The sequence below is a fragment of the Boleophthalmus pectinirostris genome, unplaced genomic scaffold, assembly GCF_026225935.1.
Source record: "Boleophthalmus pectinirostris isolate CB_2022bp ecotype Guang Dong unplaced genomic scaffold, ASM2622593v1 HiC_scaffold_10, whole genome shotgun sequence".
NCBI lineage: Eukaryota > Metazoa > Chordata > Actinopteri > Gobiiformes > Gobiidae > Boleophthalmus > Boleophthalmus pectinirostris.
Genome location: NW_026570971.1, coordinates 20,996,803 through 21,024,135, shown reverse-complemented (window position 1 = coordinate 21,024,135; position 27,333 = coordinate 20,996,803).

The following is a 27,333-nucleotide window of genomic DNA, read 5'->3' as shown; positions in this document are numbered from 1 at the left end:
TTCTCTTTGGTGTGGACTTTTTAACCAAGATTGAGGTTTGCAGTCACATAGCTCTGATACCCTTTTGCATTTATGGAGTTCGCAAACTTCCAAAGCCCATTTCTCGAGCCGTTTTCTGCTGCTAGGATATCCAACAACCACACAATTGTGATGTCCGAATCAGATAATTTAAATATGACAATATCAGAACCAAAAACAAAAAGACTTGAAAAGATTGGCTTTGACAATAGCTGCATCCCACTGTTAAATCAAATATGGCGGACTGATGTTCACTTTTTCGCAGGACCCTTCCCAGTATGCATTGCGCGATGACCGGTAGTTCAAAATTCAGGATGCATGTATTAAACTTCTGCATTATTTTACAGCATGGTACAACATTCCTCATTCCAGGGGTACAACAATCGCAATGGAGACAAGTTAATAATCAGCTCTATGGATAAGCAAGCCTGCACTTATTAAGAATTCTTGTTTTTCTAGGAATTTTTTAGCTATAAAGGACATATAATTGAATAAATGCAAGGCGGATATGCTCTGCTGTGGAAAATTCCATGTAAAGAATAACACACCCTCCACCTTAGAAGTTACATAGTGCACCTTTAACCCTCACAATCTTACAAACAGCTGTGACCCTCTGTGGCCTCCTCTCTTTGGTTGTGTGCATCCCAAAACATTGGCCTCATTGTGGATATGCCATAGTGATGATGCAGTGGAGACAAGTCCTACATTTCAGTCCATTGTGTTGCTCTATTCACACGTCAGACTTAATAATAGCTCCCAGACACAAACTGCCACAAGATTTATTGACGTCTGGTTTATTGTGCGCAGCTCTGGTATATTAGCTTCCTGCTTATTTGTCCTTTGGAGCTGGTTCAGTACCTAAGCTAAAATTATTTCGATACAGTTGCAGCTTTAGCTTAGGCGCTACAGAATTGCTTTTTAATATTTTAAAAGCAACTATAACTTTACAACAGAACTGAACTGAATGGTAACATACTACAAGTAAACTGGTAAATTAGCCAAAATGTAAAAAAGTAAATAAAAGAGCTCTGGACCCTATATGAATACAACACACCAGCAGAATATGTTATGTATGAACACTAAGTTTAGTATTTAGCATCTTCAAATCTTCATTGGTTTAATGACAAGCAAAGTGAAAATTCTTTGAGTCATGACAGCACAAGTTCAAGCTCTATACACTGATCATATTTCACTACTCAGTTCATAATCTATTATTAACATTGGTGTATGCGGGGGTACACCGTCCACCCACTTCTCCAGACATGAGATATAAAAAAATAATAGGCTCATGATATCTGCAGTACTGTCCTATATTGACCTGAGACATGAGGGACCAGGACTGAACCAGGACTGAACCAGGACTAAAAGACTGAGTGCTGGGATGTGCCCCGAGCTGCACCCATATAGACCGTTGGGTGACCGCGCTGCAAAAGGACCAATACAGAGCTCCACGGGGTTCAGTCCTGGTTCATGTGTTGTAGCTTATGATTTATGTTCTATAGGTGATTATGAATGGCGTTAATCTTAATTAGGGGTGTGCAAAAATATTTAAACATCGATATATTTTATCGTTTAATGTTATGATACAGTATCAATATCGTGGGCTGCTATATCGATATATCACCAAGAGTAAATTTTTAGTATATTTTACTAAATAATTTGGTGTAAGAGCTACAAAAATGTTGACATTTTCCCAGTTTGGATGAGTAAAATTGGTGTTTTTCAAATGAACTTGCACAAATCTAGTAGATTTAGTAAACCTTTAGTATCACAGCCATGATTTAGCCTTTTTTACACTGAACGGTATAGAATCAATGTGAAATATATTGTATCGAATTGTAAGCTCACTGGTGGATGGGATAACAGCTTTCAAGATATCAGTTCAGTCAATATACCATTTTGGTCTATAAATTGGTGTAATAAGAGGATTTAATGGCCAATGGTGCCTCAAAACACCTCATAATATTAAACTCTGGATCATTATTTACCACATTATTTATCGGCAGATATTTAAAGCTAAAGTATTGACAGTGGTATTGAAAAAGAAAAAGCTGCATCCCCACTAAACACGTTCCTGTTTTCGTGACTATATCACCGTCTGGCACTTGAAACAGAAAACCATCTGTCACCTTTCAGTCAGCCTGGTCTTCAAACGTCTGCCCCAGAACATGCACCTCCTCAAGATGTCTCCTCCAAATAGATAATGACAGAAGACAATTGTTCCCATGTGCTGTTTGTGTCTCATGGCTGGATCCAAGACTTTGACGGGTTTGTTTTTTGTTTTTGGGCTAAAAGCATCAACATCAGTGTGGCATTTTTCAGTTTTGATACAAGTTGGATCTTTTGTGTTTTTGCTTTTCTTTTTTTTTGTCTGAAGAGGCAGTGTAATTACAGTTTCTAAAGTGGTATCTGTCAAAGTTTTGCAAGTTATACAGCTCCAAAAATCTTTCTCTCAGTTGACACAGATGACTGAAAGTGGTTTGTTTATCTTTTTATGATTTTAGAAAAAAAAACAAAAACAAAAAAAACCTAGAATTTTCAATTTTGCTTCCCATCCTGGTTGTAATTGAAATAGTTTGAATAAAAGGTAGTTCACTCACAGACCAAGAAAATATCACAATTTTCTGATATATGTTATAATGTTGTTTTTTCACCTATGTTTAACACACAAATCTTGCATATTTAGGCCTCTAAAATGGAAACCACTGTTCCACCTTGTGATGTCATGTTGTACAGGATGTTCTCTGCTGTGTTACTCCCTACACCTTCACTAGAATTATTTGGATAATTTTAGCCCTGGAATTACCAAACTAGAGCTAAAAGGTAGCCTTTAATTTGAAACTACTACTACTATGTGACATCACAAGGTGGAGCAGAGCATTTTGAGCTTTGGAGATGTAGGCAGACCTCCAGGTCTATTTTTGAGGAGAGAATGACATTATAACATGAGTCAAAGCTCACAAGAATCCATTTTGTGTAATATAGGACCTTCAAATTTCAGTATTATTTGTAGCAAGTTGGTAAGTATTCAAAGAACATTCAAGAACTTAACCTTTTAAAAATACAATAAGCATTGCTAATTTATTCTTTATATATATTTCATGGAGTTCCAGTGTCAGCAGTGGTTTGCAGAGTGAGAGCAGGTACTCCTCACTTGACTTGGAATGGCACCTGCTAACAGCCCTGAGCCATTATGTGCACAGAGATAACACAGAGAGAGAGAGGTGACACTGTCCTGGGACCAGTCTGTCAGCTCCAGGCTCATCACAGACCCAGACACCTCCTCCTCCATATGGCAACACAGAGCACCAAGATGGAAGAAGATATTTTCCAAATAGAATGTTACATGATGATTGACTTTAAATTGTGAGTGGGAGTGATATACAAACAGGCATAGATCAGACAATTTTCCAAACTGCAGGGGCACACCAAAACTGTAATGGCCATTGTCGAGAAGCTGACAAGTGATGCACATGGGGAATGACGACTGACAACTGGAGATATAAAATAATACAAATAAATAAATAAAAAATATATTTTTTAAAAGTGTGGAAACTCTTAGTGCCCAGTAGACCTCAGACTATTCTGGTGTGTGTATGTGCATCTGTCAGTCACTGCGTCTTTGAGCTTATGTGTTGGGACCATGGATCTGTGTTTGAGGCTAATCAACTAAATCATTTATGATATTTGTTTTGTAAATAGTCATTATATGTATAACACTATGATGATTACGTACATTAATACATAACAAATGATCATATATATAGAGATTTTTTAATATTGTATTTTCATATTTTTTTAAAGTGCATTCATAAATAATTTTTGAAACAGCAAATAATTTCCAACTTCAGGCAGGCCTAATTGAGGCGGCTTTTAACGTCACTGAACATCAGTAGGACACAGGACTAAACCAGGTCTGAACCAGGACTAAACCAGGACTAAATCAGGTCTAAACCAGGAATAAACGAGGTCTAAACCAGGACTAAACAAGGACTAAACCAGGTCTAAACCAGGATTAAACCAGGACTAAAGTAGGACTAATCATGGACTAAACCAGGTCTAAACCAGGATTAAACCAGGACTAAAGTAGGACTAATCATGGACTAAACCAGGTCTAAACCAGGTCTAAACCAGGACTAAACCAGGACTAAACTAGGTCTAAACTAGGACAAAAGCAGGACTAATTTTGGACTAAACTAGGTCTAAGCCAGGACTAAACTGGGACTAAACCAGTACTATACCAGGTCTAAACCAGGACTAGACCAGGACCAAACCACGACTAATCTTGGACTAAACCAGGTCTGAACCAGGACTAAACCAGGGGGCTAAACCAGCAGCGAGTTGTACTTCCTGATAGAAAACTTGGCAGCAGCGGACTGATATATGAGAAAATAGTCCCTCAAAATGTGAGGATTCATGCGAGGTAAGGTTAGTTTCATTTCAAGCATTAGTCTGTCAACACAAACATTCATATTGACAGTCTGGTGTAATAATATATTTGCTTCAGGGGTTTTGTGGAGTGGGTAAGACTGTTTTTAGTTGCAGGCTAACTATGGCCATTGACATGCACTAGCCTAGCACCAGCGACCTCTGCAAATGCAAGGACTGGATGAAATATTTAAAAAAGTGTCTCCACACGTCTCCAACACTCTGGCTCACTAGGAAATGAGGCACTATGTCCAAAATTCTAGACCGTCCCTTTAATGTGTAAACGTAGATATTGTCTCACTTCTTCTTCAGTGCCTTTGAGCTACAAACATGTTGGAGTGTGATGGTTCTGTCCGCCCCCTGCTGTTGTGACAAAGCACTACGAAAAAGCATTGATATTTTCCATTGTACTACTTCAGAAAGCACAAATGTCATCATCCCCTGCTTTGGCTTTGGCATGTAAAACTCGATATCAGGTTAGTCAAAAATCAATCATCGCTCCATTCATGTGTTTATCTTTGAGTGAAAATGTGCCGGCTCCATCATAAGAGGTGAATAGATTAGGGCATGTTGTTGTCTTACAGTAGAGTATGAAATGGCATTAAAAAGTCAGTGCATGGAGGCTACAGAGATAGTCTATAGGTCAAAAAGTTTGTTGATTGATTTTCAAGTCAATTTCCTGTAGAAACTTGGAGCTTGCAGTTCACGGTCACCATGGCATATACTGCGCTGGCAAATGCTGTGTTTCTCTGTTTATTTCTGTGTTTACATCGGAGCCAAACACTTCTTAGGCTGTACATTTCTGAAAAAGAAAGTTCCCCACAATTCCAATTACTTTTCGCCCGTGCTTATCCCCCCAAGAGTAATTTTGAAACCACTCTCCCTCTTTACAGACGGAACCATGTAAGTAGAAAATTTGTATGAGCCACAGGGGAACTATTTTCTTAAACTAAAATAATCTTCTGCTGAATACGGCCAAGTGTCCTGTCCAAACCTGGGGGTGAGCTCTCTTCTTCCTGTGCAAATATGAAGGAATTGGATTCAGAAAATGGAGACAATTTTTTGTGCTAATGGTCAAGAGCATGTGTGGTGGAAAATACATTGTAGCTTGTTTGACAGTGAGTGAGGAGCTGATGGGCGACTGTCATGGTCGTCACAAAGCTGTCCATTTCCTGTCACATGTGCCCATTCAGTTCTACACATCTGTCTTCAGTATGGAGGTCTTAGGAATAATAGTGGAGCAAGCCAGGATGTTCAAGTCAGTTACATTATATATTCATGGTTGAAAAAATAATGAATCATCTGAGTAGTTATTTTATTTGTCAAATATTTACTTTAAAGGTCCTGTATTACACAAAATGGATTGATGTTAGCTTTAAGCCACGTTAGAATGCTGTTACCTCCTCAAAAATATACCTGGAGTTGTCTGTCTACATCTCCAAAGCTCAAAATGTTCCGTTCCACCTTCTGATGTCATGCTCGTGTCATGTTGTGGTAGTTTTCAAGTGAATAACTACTTTTTAACCCTTTGTTCAGTAGAGATTGGCAATTCCAAGGCTGAAATCATCCAAGTGATTCTAATGAAGGTGTATGGAGTTTAAAAAAACAGTAGAGCACTTCCTGTATTACCACATGACATTTGACGGTGGAACGTAAAGTTTTTAGTTTGAGAGAACTCAGCCTAAATATGCAGGATTTGTGTGTTAAAACAACAGTCCCAAATTTTGAACATAGGACCTCATTTCCTAGTGAGCCAGAGTGTTGGAGATGTGTGGAGATACTTTTTTAAATAGTCCATCCAATCCTTGTATTTGCAGAGGTCGCTGGTGCTAGGCTAGTGCATGTCAATGACCATAGTTATCCTGCCACTAAAAACAGTCTTACCCACTCCACAAAACACCCAAAGCAAATCTATTATTACACCAGATTGTCAATCATGTAAATGTCTGTGTTGATAGAATAATTTTAGAAGTAAAACCAACCTTGCATTTGAAGGATTTATGTCTCAGCAGCAGCAGTGAGTTGTACTTCCTGATAGAAAACTTGGCAGTGGCGGACTGATATCACCTAGCACAGGGGTCTCTAACCTGTACATCAGGAGCTACCAGTAGCTCTCCACCCCTTTCCAAGTAGCTCACCAAGGGATTTCTGAATTGTCCTGAATAACTCAAATTTGATAAATAAAATGCCTATTATTATTGTAAATCCATCATTCAAAAATAAATAATGGTTTATGTTTTATGTTTTATCTAACTGTCTTGCCATGGCCCTTATGTATCTTATGTATCTTAAAATGAGTAACTCTCTGGCATTTTCGTTTTGTAAAGGTAGCTCGCCAGGGGAAAAAGGTTGGAGACCCCTGAACTAGCACCTACCTTACCAGCAAAGTAAAATTCCGCTGCTGCTGAGAAAATAGTCCCTCAACATGCGACGATTCATGCGATGCAAGGTTAGTTTTATTTCAAACATTATTCTGTCAACACAGACATTTACATTGACAGTCTGGTGTAATAATAGATTTGCTTCGGGTGTTTTGTGGAGTGGGTAAGTCTGTTTTTAGTGGCAGGATAACTATGGCCATTGACATGCACTAGCCTAGCACCAGCGACCTCTGCAAATACAAGGACTGGATGGAATATTTAAAAAAGTGTCTCCACATGTCTCCAACACTCTGGCTCACTAGGAAATGAGGCCCTATGTCCAAAATTCCAGACTGTCCCTTTAATTACACAAACAACTTGATGCATGTTTTTGATGCAGAAATAACATTATAACATAAATGAGAAAGTAGTGTAATGTGGATGATTTAAGTACTGTCACTTTTTAGTACCTTCACTTCTTGTGTGATGTGTCGAGTGCAGACACGTCCACTGGTCCTCTGGCTGAGTCTTATTGACCCTGACAGTGGCCTTTGTCTAAACTTTGAGACATAGTCACATATTTACAGACGGCCATGTTTTCAACTGTTTGTTTCCCATGTGTCACCGTGACTAAAGCTGCATTTCCCCCAAACACACCACATAGACCAGCACTTTTATTAAAAATTGCCTCAGCATTACTTCCTGTTCAACACCTCTGTGTATTTCCCAAGGGTCTGTTTGGGAGGTTTATGTGTGAGAAGAGAAACATTCAGCATTTTAAAGGTCTAAGGTGCAAGTGTTGGTTACTTACAGTTCTAACAATGAATAAAACAGTGCATTTGGACAAAAGCCTGAATAAATTTTACAGCAAATCAAAGTAATATCAGGATAATCCAACTCAAGACAAAAAAACAGTTCTTTCTAACATGCCAAGTGCAGTTCACATGGTAACGTTCATGTTTAAATCACTGGGCTGAACAGAATCTTACAGCTAATCATAAGGAGGGTTCAAACAGGGCTCAGGAGAAATTTTACTCAAACATGCATGGATGAAAAACTCTGCAGGCATGTTTTGATGATTAAAAAATGGTAGAACATGGTAACATGGTAGAAGGCTATAATCCCCTTTTTAATCTCAAATCTAAAGTTGCGATGAAATGAAGCCCATATTTCCAGTAGCCTTCTCTGCATAATATTCATTTTGCTCTGTGCAGGGGATAAAGGTGATTTGTGTGATATTCTTCTGTTTTGTAAATCCATTCATTCATTTTTTCATTAAACTTTTTTCCATATGATAAAAAAATATTATTTTCAAACGTCAGTTGAAAGAACCTTGAGAATAGGGAGCAGTTGCTTTACTGTGAGACTATATACTGTATTTTTCGGACTATTAATCACTGCAGAGTATAAGTTGTACTTTTTGGGGGAACTTTATTTTATAAAATCAGAGACCAGGAACCGACATTTTGTGTTGAAAGGCAAGTTAACGTCACATATGAACAGTTCTTCAGGTAACTATAGCATAAACAACAGAGCAGAACAGGTTTACCAAACTCTCCAACTCACTCCAAATCACTAAATCCATTGAATTCTTCATCCTCGGTGTCACTTCTGAGCAACTCCATGACCTTCGGAGGTAAACAGAGCACCACTTCCTCTTCTGTGTAGCTGTCGTCAGACTCAGCATCAGTTCCAGTTCCAGTTATTCTGGCCGGATGGTTTCGGTTGTCACTGAAGACCAGGCTTTGTCAATCCATTCAATGACTTCCAGAAAAGTTGCATGGTGCACCCTCCCGGTCGTCACAAGTTTCTTACTCACTCCAAACTTTCTTTCTGCTGCTCAATTACTGTTTTCAGATGCATATTTCACTCATTGCAGCTTGTAATCTGCAAAATATGATTTTTTGGGGGGGCATTTGCATTCAGTCTTCTCAGTTGTCTTGATAAGTTTGCTTAAATTTTAAATTTTCAGTGGTATAGAAGTAATGGTGCGATCGACTGACCAGACAGGACAGTGGCTCTTTCTGCAGGAGACATGCTCCGTAGAGCCAAGTGACAGAGGTACAGGAGTAATAGGATGAGCAGATACTGACACACAAGCCTAGAGCCTCTTGCAGCTGTCAGTGTGAAAATTTTAATATATGAGTCGCACCAGATATAAGTCTCAGAACCACCCAAACCATGAAAAAAGTGCGACTTACAGTCCGAAAAATACAATAGTTTATATCCAATGTAAGATATGCAATAGTTTCATGAACTTAAAAAAATAAAACGAAACAATGTCTTCCAGCTCCACTACGAACTTCCTTAAATTTTGCTCTCATTTTTACTACTTTTTGGGTAACATTTGTGAGAAAATGTATACATGATTCTACTATTTATCTGTATAGGGACTGACTTTAAAGTTTAATGTCATTCATAAACCAAACAAATCCACCAGACTGATCCAGTGCCTGTGTGTCTCTTTAATGGATCAGGACCAGTCACTTGTGGTGCAGCCTGTTGCCTCGTGTAGTGTCACTATTCACTCTGCTCCATTAGTGTATGCTGTGTCCAGAGAGAGCTCCTGTGAGAGAGAATCCTGCTCTGTCCCACTGTGCATGGAGCCTTTAGGATGTCTGTAATGAACACTCAGGGGAGGGGCTGTGACGAGATAGAAAGATACTTGGGCTGATTTTAATAGTCAACACCACAGCACAAAGTTTGTCTAAGTTTGGGAAAGGTCTGGTTTGTCTTTAATAAACCATTAATAATGCAAATTGTATTACAGTTCACTAATTACTAGGGATGTAACAATAACCGAAATATCGTATCATCAAAGTTCTCACAATAATATCGTGGACCATCACAATATATCAAATTACAAGTCTCTTTGCTTAGATTAAGAGTTATGGTGCAGCAATAGCTAAAAAAAGACAGAGGGAACTACATAGACCATGATCCTTTGCTCCATTTCAGTGTAGACTACATGAAGAAATAACAGTTCTAAACACTTTTAAGTCTTAGCTCTTTGGATTAAGTCTTGTCAAGGTATTTTAAGAGGGAAAAGTAACATATTAACAGTTTTGTTAGTCTCCACAAAATATCACAGTAAATATCGTACCGTGAGATGTATGTCGTGAAAATATCGTACCGAGAGATTTGGATATTGTTACATCCCTAATCGTGAGCCTCCCCACCATATCGTGAGCTTTCCCGCAATATTGCAATAAATATTGTACTGTGAGGTTCATACTGTGACGATATTGTTTTGTGAGACTTGGATATCGTTACACCCCAACTAATTACCTTTTCTCTTTTATGCAAAAAATATTTACAAATTGTATTTTTTAGCATGTTATAATTTATTAGACTTTTTATGATTGTGCAAACTGAAAGTCACCTCTTTTGCTTCATTGTTCTTCCATGTCCTTCCATTAGATACATAGTATTAGGCAAACAGAAATATGTGTTTCAATATTGGGCCTGTATATTGATCATTTGCAGTTGATATATCTATATATATAGCTATCTATATATCTATATCTATATATATATATCTATCTATCTATCTATCTATCTATCTATCTATATCTATATATATCTATATATATCTATATATATATATATATATATATATATATATATATATATATATATATATATATATAGATAGATAGATAGATAGATATATCAACATTCACTGGGGTGTGAAGCTAACTGTAGGCATGCTCTGTCTGAGGATTTGTCAGACTTTAATCTGAGCTTCATTTCAACACAATTAGACCAGAAATCAGGTGATCTGTCCCTCTCAAATCTTACAGTCAACAGTTTTTTAGTTAGTCATTCTCACTTTTTGTTAACAATCAAATACCTAAACAGGACCATGAAGACTTGTATTGATCACAGGCTCCTGAAAGTGTTGTTTTGTTTAAATCTGTTTAAATCAATTGTGTATTTTTTTCAGGCTGTGTCAGTCAGGCTGTGTTTTCTAATATGTGTGTCACCATGGTAACTGATGAACCTTCTGCCATACACATACACGCACAACACCCTCAGCATGAAATCACTGGAAAGTATCAATAAAGACCTCCCCTGATATCGCCAATGTTTCTATGAGCAGTGATTCATTTGAACAGTGAACATGTATTTATTTAGCTGAGAGTATACTGCATAGTATGACACAAGTAGCTGCTTTACAATACAACACAATAATAAACATACTCTATTGTGCACCATTGTAGTAAAACCTTCACAGATAAAGAAAGTGCGTTGTCCTGCTTTAATCCCTGTGTGTAATTGTAATTGATATGTTAGTTTGTACTCAGGGGGGAAACAAAGCAGACATTAGAATCACAATAATTAATGATTTGTGATTAAAGCCCAGACCATTTAATGCCTATAATAACAGCCCTTTGAAATCCAACATAACAACAAATACAATGATTGTCTTTTATTACAGTTGAATCAGCTGCAGTCTTCATTCAAAACGCTGTGAATTCTAATCAACAAGGCTATTAACAACAATACAGTCTCTATAAGACACTATTAAGAAGGATTGCTTTTTATCTACATTTGAATTCAATAGCTGCCTTTTATAGAGCATGCAGAAGTAATAGGCATAAACGTGAATAATAGAATGTGCAAAGACATTAATAAAATAAAGGAATCCATTAAATGTATATTAAGTATCCTCACCTCATTTGCCCTGCACAATAGTTTGACATACTAAATGTCATACTTAAGAAAACAAGATCTTACAACCTATATGCTTTTGTGATACCGCTATTCAAAGCACTGACCTTCTGTTTTCTATAGATACGTGCATCCACACAGTGAGTACTTCAGAATGTACACCACAGAAGCTCAAATAGACATGTATTTTTTTTTTCTAAACTATAGGTAAGGAGTACTTCATTGTGTGGGTAGAAAGAAAATCTCACAGCTAGCCAATAAACAAACACACCCGATATAAACTGAGGAGAGAAGCTGGACTTTTACCACAAACTGAGAAACTATTATATATTTTTTCTTCAACAACAACAGAAACAACAACAACTTTTGCTGGATTGCATCTTCAAATGTAATACCATTTTGGAAAATACAAATTGGTATAATTTTCTGTGGATTAATACGAAATGCAGAAATGGAGTAAACATAAGAAAACAGAACAGCATGAAATTAATGATAAGTCTAATACTTGAAAATTAAGTATTGCTTGCTAGTACTGATGGGAAAAAAATGTAAAATGGCCTGTATATGGTTGGGGGATGTTATATTGTCACAGTATATGGCTTTGGCAGTGTTTTCATTACTACAAAATAGAAAAAAGTGTAGGATTTTAAAAGTTTTGCCAAAATACTTTGTCATTGTGAACACAGAAACCCCTATGTTTTTAATGATGAATGGGGGTTATATTGGAGAGGAGAGGTCTGCAGCAGCATCCCAGGGGACTAGGTCAGTAATAGAGTCTAATGCACTGACAGGCTCAGCCAATCAGAGCTTTAGAACAAGCCCTGTTTTGAGGAGAGGGGTTGGGGAAACGTGTTTGAGAAGTCTGTATCACGAAACAGGATTAAGATTACTCCCTCTTCACCCTGGCAACAGTACCATGGAAATCCGCTGTAGTGACGTCACAGTGGGATTGTGGTTGTCCTCTCCATCAGCTATGAGCACAAAACAATACAAGCTTAAATTTGGAAATTTAAGTCACACCTCCTGAACTCTCCCTCAATTTGTAGTTACCTTTGAAAGCTTTTATTATTATAAAAGCAATATTATTTGAGATCACAGGCAATTTTTCTTTGTCACTCCTCCAGAAACTTAGCTCACACTAGTAACAGAGGTCAAGTACAGAACAAAGCCCTGTCATGTTATGAGTAATTACAAAAAGGCATTCAGAATTTTATTTAATTATTGTTAAAGGTGCTATACTAAATGGAGCGTATAAGCTTTAAGCCAGGATTTTCCAGACAATGGCCAAATTTTTCTTGGCCCTCAGGCTTCCAGGTGAATTGGCCCAAATTACCTTGCATCAATTAAAAATGACTTTTTACTGCAAGTTTTTTTTTTTTTTTAAATCTACCTTGATAAAGCTAATATTTAATATTTAGTGTGTGGTTTTAAGGATCTCAGCATGAATAAAGACTGATGGCTCATTCTAACGTGTTAAACATGCACATATTTCACCCCTTGCTTTATGCCATGCTAGAAAGTTGTTACCTCCTCAAAAACATATTCAGAGTTGTGTTTTGTTTCATTCCATTCTTTTTCTGTCTGCATCCCTGATTGGCAGCTCTGAAATTAGCCAAATTATTCTAGTTTAAAAAAAAAAAAGAGCACTTCCTGTATTACCACATGACGTCACAAGTTTTTTTTCTGTTTGAGAGAGAACTCAATGTAAATATGCAGGGTTTGTGTGAAACGTGTTTGTTTGTTTGTTTGTTTTTTATTTAGATCCCCATTACCTACTGAAAAACAGCAACTATTCTTCCCGGGGTCAGTAACAGTCTATAAATGCATTTTTTTACAGGAAAACAGGATGTACATGCACCACATTCGCACAAACAATGAAAGATAACAAAAGATAACAAAAATATACAAATAATTATTATAATTGATGCATATAGATATATAATACCTGTATATATTTGTGAATGAAACAAAACAAAACTCCAGATAATTTTGTGATGAGGAAACCATAGTAAAACACAGATCATAACATAGTGTCATATGGACCCTTTATAATAATAAAATATAATATAAAACTGAGTTACAACAACATTAGTACATTTAATTTACACCAAAATTTCTTAGAACAAAAGGCCTCTTACCAAGTCTCTGCTGTGAAAACTCTCCATCATAGGTGGCAGTGGCATTTATTGACCCGAGCTGCTTTAGGCCATGACTTCTACCAGCAATTTAGGTCAAAACATTGGAGGACTTTTAAAAAATGACAGGGCTGATTTGGCTCTGCTCGACAAAAAGTGCTTGGTCATTCCTCGCAGTAATGAGGCTGATATTGAGCGAATGTAATAGGAAGCTAGCTGCACCGCGAACATAGATTGAAACTGATGTATTCATGAGCTTGTGTAGTAAATGTACCACCAGTGCAGCTGTGGAGGCAAATGCTTCGTCTCTCATTCATTAAAATCAGTTTTTCTCAGAAGCAGGAAATGGTGGAGGAATGTAAAATTCTTTGATCTAGCGCTTGGACAAAACCTCTCAGCTCTAAAGTGACAGCACAAAGAAAGCAGCCTTGGCCACTTGTATGGATGAATAAAACTGACAGAGTGCAACGGTGAGGCAGAGTTAGCATCAAGGAGAAAGAGACGCCCTGCTTCAACGGACCTGGAGTTAACATCTTTGATCGAATAAAAAGACAAAATGTAAACAATAACAGTGAAACTACAGAATTACAAATTTTGGAAAGTGAGATTCTTGAATAATGGAAGAAAGTTGAAATACAAGGAGGATAATCAAATCAAATAGGCTATGAAATGTACTTATTTGGATATTATGTAACTTTAATGTATTTGCAACTTACACTTTAACTTATTGGGTTCTTTTTAAAGACATTACAGTAAAGTGTATTTCCCTTGTTGACATGCTTCGACTGCTGCCATCTTCAGAACTGTCACCGGTGTTGTTACTTCCTGTAGGCGTGGTCAGCCTGATGGACCTGGGAGGTCGCTCAGACTGACCACGCCTCCTGTTGGCCAGCGTTCTCTGGAGGAGGGTGTTCCAGGTGTGTGAAAGGAGGAACGCTCCGTCATCATGGTTAATGCTGTCCATGCCTTGTTTCCTGATTTCAGTGGCCTCCCTGATCCAGCCTTGTTGTTTTCCACGACAACTGACGGGAGGCGTGGTCAGTCTGAGCGACCTGCCGGGTCCATCAGGCTGACCATGTCTACAGGAAGTAACAACAGCTGATATACGACACCTCACCACCAAAACCATTCACAGTTCTGAAGATGTCTTGCAGCAGCAGCTGAAACATATCAACAAGGTAAATACATTTTACTGTATTGTCTTTTAAAAGAACCCACGAAGTTAAAGTACATAAGAAGACAAAATTAACATATTTGGCTTTGTAACTTACAGTTGTACTCACGCTGTTAGTTTGACCATCCAACAACAGCCTCTAACTATAGGATGTGATCATGTGACTATGACATAACCGGCAAGAGAGATCCCATTATTTTCCTGAGCTTTTCAGGCAGAGTAAAATGGTCGCACATAATATAGGCTATAATCTCAGTTGAATGATCAGCTACTTTCATTGACATTCTGCTCACATGAATTACCACGATCCTCATATATGACCCAAATAGTCCCTCTCTCCCATATATCGTTTGGTTCCTGCAGACTGGAGCTACACCCTGAGGTGCAGAGCTCCCCCTATTCGAATGTCAATGTGTCCTTGAGCAAGGTATTCCCAGGTCTCTGCCCAAGGCAGAAATCTGAATATTATGTCAGTTAGAAATGATAAAAGTCATTATTGCAAACAGAGTACAAAATGATTCATACATTTAATTGTTCATGCTGTAAATTACCTCTACAACAGCCCCTCTCTTTCTGCAAGAATTAACACACATAACAACAATTAAGGAAGAAAAGCAACTTGACTATTCATAGAGAATTTAGCATTGTGCCAGTATTAGAGAATAGAACAGAAAAAGCGTGGACACTGCCACTGCCTAGGAATAAAGAAATGTATCAACATAGTGCGTAACACTGCATAAAAGTCAACATGCCTGTTTCATTATGTCCCTTTATGTCCCAGTTGTTTTCTCCTCATTTACATTCACAGACGGCAGATTGTGTGATGCAACAGTGTATTCTCCGTGCGCTGATACACAATACATTGTGACACGTTTCCTTTTCTTTAGCTCAAAATGAAACCTTCTGCAGCTGCTGATGAATGGAGCACATTATCCAGAAACATCACAATAGATTCCTGTCACTTTTTCACACAGTAATTATAACATATGAAGTGTGGACCCAGTCAGATAGTACTGTGCCTCCCATATACGAAAAACAATTAACTCTTAGTGAAAGCTCCAATTCCAAGATAAACGACTTAACTTTACTTTCCTGTATACGTAACGCTAATCTTTGCCAAGGAATTAATGTGATGCAAATAGCTGCTGACTGGGGGCTATTTATCTGAGGAGCACAGAGCTGAACATCGCTAAAAGCTTTGGTTTCTAATAAAACGTGATCTTCTTTGACTGTAAACAAACAGAGCTGTGGTGACAAATGATCCATATCTTCATTATCTGGTCTTTGCTGAGTGTCAATAAGGATGAGTGGAGTTATGTCATATTCAGTCATCTTATGGATGGAAGTCAATTTTGACTTTGAATTAATATTGATGTGAAAATCCCATTTCCTTATAGGATTTATGTCTCCGATGAACCGATCAGGAATTATGAGGTCTCCACAGAACTCATAATGTGGAAGACCTATACACATCAGATTTGAATGGCAAATGTGCAGTAGTGTTGGGAAATCCTTGTATGGCTAGTGTTTTCAGATCATAATAAAAATGTATTTTGAATTCCTTTCCTGGAAAAATCCATAATATTGCGTTAAAGTGATCTATCTTGAATTTATCCAATTATAAGCATTTTAATCCAAATGAAATACCTCGGAAAACATACTTTTTTAGAAAGAATTAAAAACTCTCTACTTCAATTTTCAATTTTCAACATGTTTTTCTACTTTCCTTCACAAATTCTTCTTGACTGGTGTAAAACTATCATTTATATTTACAACAGGTATTATCCCATCAAAAGTAAAAATAAGAGAATCGTCAAAACCACTTTAACTGAACAAATGAAATCACGCACTACAAATAATGGGTCTGGGTAAAAAGCTTGTCGTCTCGTCTTAAACAACAAATTTCATATTCTCTGGTCTTACAGGATGTTGTCAAACATTTATACAATCTGAAAATCTTCTAAGCCATCCATCACTCTGTGTTTTTCAGTGGACGCTTTGATAACAGCTTGTCACAACATCTTCCATCACAGTAATTTATGAGAGTTTTAGTTGAACAAATTATGTCTTGTTTAATGCACCACAATTAGTATTTGTACTGTGAAAATCTGGTGCTTAATGACTTGAGTTGTTACAAATTTGTTCTGGCGTAGTGTAGTGAAGAACATTTACTATGGAAAAAAATACTTTATTCAACTCTTGTCACTTGTCCAAATATTTTCTTTAAGCCGAGCAATGTTTACATCATTCTAATGTGTTCACAGCTGAGATAGTATTCATAAAACTAGAAAATAAATGAGATAGCTGACCTGGTGCTCTGCTGCCTCAGGCTTGTTTTGAATACCACAGTGTGTCTGGAGAGTGGAGAAGCAATACCGAGAACATATCCACATGTTTTCTTATCCCGTGTTAAACTGTGTCCATGTCTACAAACAAGTAATTCAGATCCTTTACCTGTTTGTACATTGTAAAAAGGGTGAACAGCATATTTTAAGCTCTACATATTACATTAGAGGATCATTTTTATTTCGTCATCAATTTTGACTTTACCTGTGCTGTACTGTGTTAGATTTAAAGCTCCAATATTACGTTAAATTGACTCCTGTGAGCTTTAAGTCATGTTAGAATGTTGTTACCACATCATAAACATACCTGGAGTTGTGTTTTGTTTCACACACATGTTTAAAATGCACCTTGTGAGGTCATGTAGTGGTAGTTTTCAAATTAACAGCGACCTTTTACTTTTCATTTATAGCAATAGGACATTCCAGGGCTGCATCCAAATGATTCTAGTGAAGGTGTAAGGGGTTTACAAACACATTGGAGCACTTCCTGTATTACCACATGACATCACAAGGTGGAACAGAGTGTTTATTGTTTGAAAGAAAAACTCACCCGCGTTTGTGTGTTAAACTTATTCACCCTATGGCTACGTTTATATGATGACGTCTGAACAGAAGAAACAAAAGCGACGTAGCGTCTTCACTTTTTATTCTGCATTTAAACAAGTTTTTCGGGAGGAAATCTGCATGCATACGGTGAGGGAAAAGTGTGTGGAATTCGATTGGGTATACATGCCAGGTTTCTGTGTTTCTGTGTATGTATGTGACGTAAACGCCTTCACGACGTGAGCAGATCTGACCAGAGTTTTGCGTTTTGGGCAGTGTAGACGGAAACGGTATGGTGAAGTGTATTTCAGCTTTTCCACTCTGGAGGATGGTTTCAGTTTTTTTCATTTTTAAGACCCAAAAACGCAATCACTATCTAAACAAAAGGCACTTCCTCTAAAATATGGCATTTTTACCCGCAAGTGTTCTCATGTAAACAGGATCTAAGTCAAATTTGTACATTCTTCATGCAGTACAAAACATAAATCTCTGTAAAGTGGCTTCAGTGTGGAGCCAGTGCAGAGTGCTGCTGCTGCTTCTGTCCAGTGCTCTACAGAGTTAATTGCTTTCACCTGCCTCCCAGGTGGAGCTCCATCAGACTGTGATGGAAACCTCCCCCCCTCCGCCTCACTAAACCTCAGCACCAACATTACGTCCTTCACTTCCTTTCTCTGTGAGTGACGTTCAATTAAAAGTGTTAGTGATGAATCAGAGGCTCACTCAGACACTGTGCTGAATATGAAGACACATCTCTGTTATGGCTGCATTCACATCACCTGCCTCTGGTCATCAGTCTTCAGCTCTAGTGCTGTTTAGAGGAAGTGTCATGTGGGTTCACGCAATAATTCAAGTGTAATTTTTCTGCAGACCTGCACCTCATCCACACTTGCACTCCTCAGAGGTCAGTGTGTCAGAGCACAGAGGTCAGTGTGGCAGGGTGAATTGGTTTTAATCACTTAAGTCTTGTGGGACCTGCACAAGACCTGAATCAGTGTAACAAGATAAAATCTTTGGCCTTACCATTGCACCTATTCATGATTTCCATCTTTTCAGCCGTGTTATTTGCAGCAATTTGAGGAGTTTTCCCATTCAAAAGTTTTACTATTTTATTTTGAATTGTCTATCGCTATAACAATGGCTTTAATTTTATATAATTCTTAAATCCACAGATAAGTGGGTGTACAGTCACACAAGAACAAATGTACTGATTAATATCATTATTGAAATTAGAATGTGTGTGTTTAGTTCAAATGACTATAATAACATTATGAATACGACTCCCTCTCTCCATGATGTGAGCTATGTAATGGGGAAAAAGACTTGAATTTGATTGGCCGTATCCTTGACAGCCACTTTTGCTCTACTATACTATTGTTTACCATTTCCTCATTTGCCCTCTGTGCAGCCCATCACACATTCCCGGAGTCTCATCTTAAGTGTGTGACACTGGAGGCTCTCAGGACAAAATTGGTGTCTTCTGGGATGCTGATTGGAGAGAGAAGAGCCCTCTCCAGCTCCACTGCCCAGTCAGGTCACTGCTGGCACCTCCCTGCTCTCACGGCTCATGTGGAGGTGAGGTGCTGGTGGACACATGTGCATACTTTTACTGCTGTTTCTACTGGGTTTTGGTATTCTTTTTTGTCTTGAAATTAATCTATCATAACAGAGGGAATTGACTGACTGTCACCATATACGTTACCCAGTTGCAAAGGAGTTCCACCCTGCCAAAGCCAAAACAGTTTGAATCAATTCTTGTCATTTAGAGGCACATCTTTGCTTTAATTACTGAATGCACTCAATTCACCCTGGCTCTAAAGTTTTCTAAAATGTACCAAACAACAGGCAAACAGTGACTGCGATACAATAGTCACCAGTGCTGAAGTGTGCACGCACAACTATTTTGATGAGTTGTTCTCTAAAGTTTCCTGAGATGTTTACTCCTTGTTCTCCTGTTCCTCACCTTGTCTTCACATCCCTACTTTTGTTTATAACTAACCCCCCCTCTCCTTCTCTCTCTCTCCCCCTCTCTTTCTCATCTCTCCTCTCTCTTTCTCACTCTCTTCTCTCTCAACCGGTCTCTCTCTCTCTCCCCCTCTCTCTCTCATCTCTCCACTCTCGCTCTCTCTGCTCACTCTCTCCCTCTTCTCTGTCTTTCTCTCTCTCCACCTCTCCCACCTCTCTCTTCTCTCTCTGTCTCTTCTCTCTCTCTCTCTCCAATCCCTCTCTCCTACCCCTTCTCTCTCAAACAATCTCTCCCTCTGTCTCTCTCTCTCCCCCTTTCTTTTCTCTCTGCCCCCCCTTCTCTCCCTCTTCTCTCTCAACCAATCTCTCTCTCCTCTCTCTCTCTAATCTCTCTCCCCCTCTCCCTCCCTCTTTCCTCTCTCTCCAGTTGTCAGGAGCAGTCTCTATAAGCAGTGTGTGAGTTTGTCTTGCGCCAGGCTCATTTGAAAGTCTAATGTTTACCTTCGCTCGTGCCTCTGACACTCTGAGCATGCCTCCAAATCAAAACACTTAATCAAACCAGCGTCACCAAGCAGCAATCAGAACTAACAGGGCACCCATGGGTCACCCAAACACTGCACCCAGAGGAGAGGTGTCACGTGACCTGTGGCTAATGAGGAAGAGCATGCCTTATATGGTCATGCCACTCTGACAGGTCCAAGAGGAAATACATAACAATCACATATTGCTGTTTCTGCAAATTGAGTAGACATTATTATTAACAGTAATTAGCAGAAATGACTATCAAAACTATCAAAATATAGTAGTTTTGATATAGAAAATGTACAGCTGAATAGTTTATAAACCATATATTTTTAAAAATCTGGTATTTCTAGTGTTGGTGCACTGTTGCTCGCATCCGTCACATTATTCTGTACAACCATGGAGTGTGTTTGGGACTTTAAGGTGATAGCTGAAACATGTAAATTCTGCACCTAAAGAAAGCACGGGAGCCTGGGAGACAAACCTAGAACCTCCTTGCTGTGAGGCTCAAGTTCTTACCACCATGCTAATTTGGAAAATGAGTTATGCCTCCAATGAAGTTAGATATTTATCTCCTTAATATGGGCCTGTTTACACAAGAATGCTTGTGGGTAAAAACTACAAAATATTTCATTTAGAAGGTGACGGCGTTTTTGGGGCTTAAAAACACAAAAATCTGAAACCACCCTCCAGAGTGGAAAAGTTGAATACCTTCTGCCGTAGTGTTTCTGTCTACATTGCCCAACACACAAAACTCTGGTCAGATCTGCTCATGTCGTATACGCGTTTACGTCACATACGTACAGTACACAGAAACAAACATGTTGGATGGCATGCATGCCCAATCGAATTCCACACACTTTTGCGTCACCGTAGATCTCCTCCCAAAAACGCTCATCTAAACGTGGAATAAAAAGTGTAAATGCGACGCCACTTTTGCGTCTTGTGTGTCATCATATACATGTAGCCTATATTTCTATAATTTTAAAAATACATTTATATAATTACTGTAAATGAAGGCAACATGACAAACTGACTCAATACAAAAAGATGACAAAAACTTTCAGAGGGGATAAAAGCAGACGGCCCGAACTTGAAAATGTTCTTGAAGAAGTGGACCCCTGCGGCTTATATTCAGGTGTGGCCTATATATGTATAATTTAGCTAAAATTTTGTAGATGTGGCTTATATTCAGGTGTGTAATAGTCTATTACACACTATTTTCAATAGTCTGGAAAATACAGTATGCCTTTTTTGTCTTCAGTCTCTTGCTTTGGAATGTATTATTATCATGTATATTTTTGCTCTTTGTTATTTTTGTGATGAGTGGGCAACTGTGTCCAAATAATTTGTTTTGTGGATCAATAAAGTTTGTCTAAGTCTAATAAGAATATTTAGCAGGACATATTACTTTTTAGCTCATTGCAATGCTAAGAAAATAAGATCTCCATTTCTTCTTTCATATTGTTGTGAGTATTGTCAAAATGTTTTTTCTTCAATCAGAGACTTGAGCAGAGCATCTTGTCAGTTTGGTTTCATTGATCTGACGCCTGAAGCTTGTGGTCGATGTCTGTCAAAGCAATAGAGTCCCACTGACCCCCTGACACACTGACCTATACACACAATACAGCACTAAAGAATGTGATTAGCAGCACGCATAAAGCACAGACTGGGCCAAAGTGTGGCTGATCCAGTGGAGAGTGGAGCTAACAGTGTTACAGCAGACACGTGCTCTTAACCCTTATATTGTGTTAGGGTCAAAATTGACCCGTTTTCAAGTTTAGGTATGTAAAAACTGCCATTTGCTTTTTTGTACCGGAATGAGGCTTCATCTAATCCTCAGACACAACTATTTTAACGCAACAAAATCAATTTTCACCATTTTAGTAAATTGTAAAGGTCTGAAAAAAAAAAAGTGACATCTGTGGTGTTACGGGTCAAAAATGACCCGGCAGAGAATAGTGGCTGTTTTATGCATCACTTACAAGCTGTAGGCTGCTCTGTGGATCAAATATGGCTCAGTGTGTCCCACAACACACACACACACACGCGCACACACACACACACACACACACACACAAAAAGGTCGTCTTCACCCACGTGAACTCTTCTCTTTCTTGCAGCACATTGACACATTTTGAATCTAAAATAAACATTGTCATATATAAACAGGGTTTTAGTGAGATATTATCAGCTGTGTTCATTTGCAGCATCAGTCAACATGAGCAGGTTCACTGTTTATGAGGCGCTGGATCAGATTTTTGGTCATGACAGTGATTCTGAAGACAGAGAGGAAAGTGAAGCTGAGGAAGATGTATCTGAGGATGAGGATGAGGGCACAGACTGAATAAAAGAAGTGGACTAAGTGAGTGTGACGTCACCCACAGCGTTTGGCGCCGCTCAAATGAAGCTCACGGTTACAGGAGCGAATCTAGAGTCAGGTTATATGTTATGAATAGGATTTTTTGGACGGACAAAACAGCCAAAAAAAACCCCAAAAAATCAGGATCATGTGTCGCAGGTTAATACGTATATTTTAAGACCAAAATGACGAGGTTCACAGCAGCAGGTACAGAGAGAAGGACGACAAGATCCTAACATAAGTCAATTGGAGCCAGAGTCAGAAGGAGCCGGAAGAGCCTCCTGGAGAACTTTCTATTTGGAACGCGGTGGCTACAGCGTTAGTTATGTCCATTCATATATACGTCTGTGGATGAGGATGAGGTTCAGTATGACCCTGAACAAGAGCACACATGTGGTGAGGAGAACCCAGATGTCACAAAGACTGAAAGAGACGTCTTCAAGTCAAGAAAAAGTGACAGTTCATGGTCACCAAGCCTCTTCACACCCAATATAATTATACTTATATAAATTAGATTTATATTATATGTATTATATATCAAATTATTATATGATTATAGTATAATTATATAATATATAATTACAAATTTTATCACTATAGGAAATATAATTAGTGAATTTAAGCAGTTTTTGTAATCAAAAACGAGTGGTATATTTTAAGATAAAAGGTCTGTGCAGCCAAAAAAAATAAAAAAATAAAAATGTTTCCATGGACATGAACACATACTAAGTTAGTTATGAGGGGAAAAACAATATTGGATGATATCTAGTGTTTTTAAGTATTTTCAGGCTGAGTTAAATCACGGGTCAAATTTGACCCTAACACTAAAGACGCGTGTAGCTTTCTAACACAATACAAGGGTTAAATGAGAAGTGTAAAATCAGCCCTGAGTGATTGATTTCTTGTGCAGACCTTTATAATAATCACAGAAGCATGACGGGCGTTCCATTCAGTTTTCTATTGTTCAAAATGTAAACAACACAAAGTCAATGCTGATTTAGCTTGATCTTATTAGCGTGAGGGGTGACCGGGGCACGTTATAGGTTATGCGGTCAATATTTTATGAGAGCTATAACATGACATACATCGCTTTCTTGCACAGTTTCTAGGCAAATTGGGTCCCCTGTGACATTGTAATCCAATGACTCTGAGCAAGTATTGAGCCTTTCAGTCCATGACATAATGATGGATCGACTGAGCAGGTGACAGGAGAGTCAGAATCAGTCACTTTGCCAATAGTTCACCCACCCAGCCTCCAAACCCCTGAGAGAACCAAAAGCATCCTGTTGAAAGGGCCTATGTTACACAAAGACGTGAGACAATTGTTATCTCCTCAAAAACATGCCGTAATTTCTGGACTATTGTGCACACCTTAATAAAAGCCGCATCAACTACATTTTAACAACATTTTAACACTGTACATATATAGGCCATAGCTGAATATAAGCCGCAGGTGTCCACGTCTTCAAGAATGTTTTCAGGTCCGGGCCATTACTGTGATGTGGTTTCCTCAAATGTACTACAGTAATATACAGTACAATACAGTAAAACAGAAGGAACTACAGAAAACATGATGCTTCCATTTGAGTGCAGACTACAAAATAACTGCTATTTAGCACTTTTGAATGTGAATTCTTTCTATTCTGACTGTAATGATTCACGCTAAGATCTTGTCAAGACATTTAAAAAGGAAAAAATAACATTTCTACAACAGTTACATAAATACTCATATATAAATATACCATGAGTTTTTGAGTACAATTTAGTTTAAAAGTCATATAAATTGCAAAAATCTAAGATACATTTGAAATAACTTGAAGCTCAAAGGAGACGACTTGGACTTGACTTGGATTTATGGGCCAGTGACTCGAGACTCGACTTGGACTTTCCTGTCTTTGGCTTGAGACTTGCCTCGGACTTGAGGTCAAAGACTTGAGACTGACTTGCAAAACAACGACTTGGTTCCACCTTTGATAAAAGTTCTGTACATTTGAGCAAAGCGTTTTCTACCCTAGATATATTGTATAAGCAGCTCTAAAGGTAACTGTATATTGTCTGCATCTAATTATTACAGAAAGTACACTATTAGTATGCTAGTTGTTGTTAACATAATACATTATGACCATAAATGGACATAGCTTGTACACTAGCCGTTGCGTTCCAAACAGGAAGTGAGCATGAGGCCACTTCGGTCTCCATTGGTACTGCTTCCAATTGAACTCTGTAACTGCTGCAGTGAGTTCGTCATTTTGGTCTTCAAATGTACGCATTAACTCCTCTACATGGTCCTGGTGTTTTTATTTGGACATTTTGTACGTAACTTCATTTCTATTCCTAATATAACTTGACTCCAAATTAGCCCCTATAATAGTCTTGTAAGCTTCATTTGACTGGAGCTGAACGTTACGGGTGACGCCACACTCCCTTAGTTCACTTCTTGATACAGTCTATGACAGTGTTTCCCAAACGTTTTTTGTGGGGACCCATATTTTAAAAGTCACAAACCTTTGTGACCCAATTCAATAGACATTATCCTTAAATCACAAAATAAAGGTGGATTTGATCATTATTGAACATTAATGAGGATATTTTATTGTTGACTGACTGTCCGTGTATCTCTGAACAATTAGTATTACTCAAGTTTTAAACAATGAAAAACAGTCACTGAAGCAGCAATAAAAGGATCCATAAGTCGCCTATTTGGACATTAAATGTAGCCCATTTCACATTCAACTGAACCAGAGATATTGGAACAAAATAGTCAATAAAATAATTACAAAAAAGAGTTGAAATGATACAAAACGTGTCTTAACATTTCAACATGTGTCAGAATTGTATGCTGCAGACCTACATGCAGATCGTGACAAGGCGACCCCCCAAAAAATCTCTTGCGACCCACCTGAGGACTGGGACCCTCTCTTTGGGAAACAATGGTCTATGATTATGATGGCAAACCTCTGATCTGGCCTCTGAAAGTTGTGAAACATGCGCATAAACTCATTGCCGTGAATAAGCGTAATGCCACGAGTGCGTAAGGTAAGTGAGGAATAACTTTGGACTTCTACAAACTGTTGAATGATCCATAAACATTTCAGGAACTATAGTATACCTCACTTGGGTAAAACTATAGCAGTGTCATTGGCTCTTCTCTGAACACTAGCCCTGGGAGTATAGCTCAATAACAGAGCAGTCTCCAACACAAACTTCCCCATGTGCTGTCTCCATCAGTCCTCTATCAGATTTCGTTTGTCCACATAAGCACATTTCCCGTCTCAGCCCCGTTCACACACAACCATAGCAGAGGATGTTTTCAGCGTCTTGGGACAGATTTCATTTACTGGTGGCAGTCGGAAGTCGCCTCCTCAGGTCTGAATGCTGACCTGAGGAAATTGTGCAGAGCGTGCAGTAAGAGCCAGTGTATTTTGTGTGGATGAAAAACATCACTGGGCTGTGCTAATGTAAAGACTGATCTGCAGCAGTGCTCAGATAAGCTCCATTATTTAAATACAGGGAACAGCAAATAGACGAACAACATTTTATCCTCACATGTGACTCAGAGATAAGGAAATATATGGGAGACATTTTTATATGTGACCCGAGTCTATAGTGAAAATACAGTCATGTGCAGTAAACAGGGCATCGATCATTCTTAATACAAGCCACACACAGTGAGCAGTACAGCAGGCATATAGAGGGGAATGGGGCTCACAAGAAGAGTCTGCAGTACTCATAAGTGACTGGATAATGAATTATTTATGGGATATTTATTGTAAAGGTCAAGTCTGGTTTGTCCTGTACCCCAAAGCAAGAACGATTTTTTATTTTCATCAATCAATCTCTCACAAATCGCCATGATCATAAAAGTATTTAGGCCTATTTTGAACCTGGTGAGCACATGAGTGTTGGTGCAGATTGGCAGCCTCACTTCTGTCAGTCTGCCCCAGGGCAGCTGTAGCTATTATAGTAGCTAACCACCACCAGGTATGGAGTGAATGAATAATGCAGGGAAAGTGATTTTAAGCATCTGGAAAATCAGTATATAAGACGTCATTATTATTTTATTTCACGTAAGTATTTTGGTTTAATTAAAAGATCTGATCAGCAAATATTTTTCTTATTAATTCTCATTTGCATTATATATACAGTACAAAGTGTAGTGACTGTGGTCAGTGGTTAGAACAGCAGCCTAAGACACAAGGATGAGGGAGGTGTGTGTATGAGTGTCTCTAGTGGTCAGGAGGGCTCATGGCACAGACTGGCTTGCATGAGGTTGCCCCAGGGCAGCTGTGGGTAATATAGTACCATACTACCACCGAATGTGGAGTGAATGAATAATGCTTTGTTAAACCAGTTTGGGTCTTTCTTGGAAGCTGCTAAATAAATCCAATGAATCATTATTATTATTCATTAGATCTATACTGGAGGCTCCACTCACCTCATAGAAAAGTCCTGAGAGAGTTTTGTTCTTCTTTGGGCCTCAGTGTCCTTCAGGGTGCTTTTTTTGTTGTGCTGGATGCTATGAGAAAACTGGTTGCATTCACATACTCTGTGTAGATCAGAGGTCTCCAACATTTTCCTCCCTTCCTACCTTTACAAAATGAAAATGCAGGAGAGCATTTTAGTGCTCGCAAGAGCCATAGCCTGCCTTACTTACTGTTACTGTTAGATGCAGATAAAACATAAACCATTATCCAGTTAATAGTGCAAAAAGTTAGGCAAGAAAATGAGACATTTACAATTATACAAACTTGAAGTATAATTTGTTGTAGTAGTAGTTGTGCTGAAGTTGTAGTATGATTTCTCATTTAGA